The sequence below is a fragment of the Sinocyclocheilus rhinocerous genome, unplaced genomic scaffold (assembly GCF_001515625.1).
Source record: "Sinocyclocheilus rhinocerous isolate Xijiao unplaced genomic scaffold, SAMN03320098_v1.1 scaffold681, whole genome shotgun sequence".
In the NCBI taxonomy this organism is placed as follows: domain Eukaryota; kingdom Metazoa; phylum Chordata; class Actinopteri; order Cypriniformes; family Cyprinidae; genus Sinocyclocheilus; species Sinocyclocheilus rhinocerous.
Genome location: NW_015641029.1, coordinates 501,169 through 503,087, shown reverse-complemented (window position 1 = coordinate 503,087; position 1,919 = coordinate 501,169). Strand labels below are relative to the sequence as shown.

At 36.7% G+C, this 1,919-nt stretch overlaps 1 long non-coding RNA gene across 1 annotated transcript; it reads right to left on the bottom strand.

The window, feature by feature from the left end:
- Positions 1–614: 614 nt before the first annotated feature.
- On the bottom strand, positions 615–1,663 carry LOC107754178 (uncharacterized). The gene is made up of 3 exons (XR_001641551.1): positions 1,463–1,663; positions 1,207–1,352; positions 615–810 (listed from the first exon to the last, which is right to left on the bottom strand). It is a non-coding gene; the product is annotated as an uncharacterized LOC107754178 (long non-coding RNA).
- Positions 1,664–1,919: the final 256 nt, after the last annotated feature.

Genomic DNA, 1,919 nt, shown 5'->3' with positions numbered 1-1,919 from the left:
CCCATTTCTTAGAGGTTTAACTAAAAATGTAAATATATTTACTTGGGAGTCTTCAAGTGAGGTTAAAAAGAACATAAAACAATAACAATATCTTTGTGCTAAAACTGCCTACACACACACTAAAAAGTGGTATCCTCCAATTGTTTCCTACTGTACATGGTTTATTTTTGTTTGCTTTCTTTCTTTCTTTCTAAGAATCGACCATTTATTTTGGTGCCTTAACACAAGTAATACTTTACGTAATGTGTCCCCTCATAGATTTATGAAAAAGAGATACATGTTAATGGTTCTCCAAATAAAATGTTAACATGTTAACAAAATCTCCAATTAAAAATGTTACCATGCTGTACAAAAGTCTTTAGACCAGAGAGCCAAAGTTTGATTACCTTTGAGAGAGCCCTTGATGACCTTTAATTTGGTTATTAGATGTTTTGGTATATTTTTGAGAATACATATTAGTGCTGGGCAACGATGAATCACTATTAATCACATCCAAAATAAAAGTTTTTGTGTACATAATATATGTGTGTGTACTGTGTATATTTATTATGTATTGAGTGCAGTAAGTTAATTTTTATCTTGGCAAAAAAAAAAAAAAAAAAAAAAAAAGGATTTTTGTGGGTCTTAAACAGTTCTCTTTTTCTTTTGAATTATGTTTATTGGGATTGAAACGCAGATGCCCCTCACAGTTCTGACAGGAGGCACTTCACTCTGAAAGCTCTTGGATAACTTTATCCTCTGAAAGTGGTTTTCATCCATGCTTACAGTCGATCAACTCTGCAGCTATAACCTCTCAGACAGACAGCGAAACTGGAGATTGTCAGAAGGAAAGCATTTAGAATCGTAAGCATTTAATCTGTTTAGATCTCACAAGTTACTCAAAAGCTTGATAAAATCATGTTTGCTGTTAGTCTGAAGTGTGAGGAGATGCTGCAGTATTATCTAGGACAGAAGGCAATTCATCACGGCTCTCTCCGCAAACATCAGGCAAATTATTGTAGGAGAAAATGATGAAATATATAAAGTAAGTGTAGCCTGTTCACGGAAAATGGCAGCAATATTCAAAATACCAGGTAACAAAGTCATACAAGAAAACTGACTAATAAATGTAAGCAAATTAATATTACACACCATTAAATAAATGGCCTGAATATTATGCTGATTTATCAGTCTGTTAATGAATCAGATAAATGGTTTAGTGATTACAATTTCTGTGATTTAGAGATTCAGTGACTTGGTTCATAGTGCAGATAGTCCTTCAATCCTGAAATTCTTGGATAAAAGCCCAGAGTAATTGACCGCTTCCTGGGATCTGCTGACTGGAAACATCTGTAGAGGAGGTGAACTGTCCACTGATTGACAATCACATAGGAGTGAAGCAAAGGAAGCGTCAGGGAATAAAACGAGGTACAGTCAGCTCTTTTAGCTATTTGTTTCTAATTGTTCCATTTCTTCTTCTCACCTTCATTTCTTTCTCTAAATGAGCTGTGCTCTCTCAGGCGAATTGTTTCCTTTAAAGCAGTGGTTCTTGACAGTCTTTGCTTCGATCCAATTGCCATTCAAACAGTACTTTTCCCCACCTTGTTTACTTAAAATCAAACCTTGGAATTTATTAGGGCTGCACGATCAATCGCATGCGATATTTAACGCGCATCTTGTCAGAAAGCCGGTTCTGTAATCAGCGGTAAATCTCCATCACCTGCGGGCTTTCACATTGAGCAGCATTAACTACACAGAGCCGTTGTTCACTGACGAACTGCGCAAAAAATCGCGCGAATATGAACGTGGTGTTGCGCAGCTTGCCTGTGAACAACGGCTCTGTGCAATTAATGCTGCTCAATGTGAAAGCCCGCAGGTGATTGAGATTTACCGCTGATTACAGAACCAGCCCCAGATAGCAAGAACGTTTGACTATACAT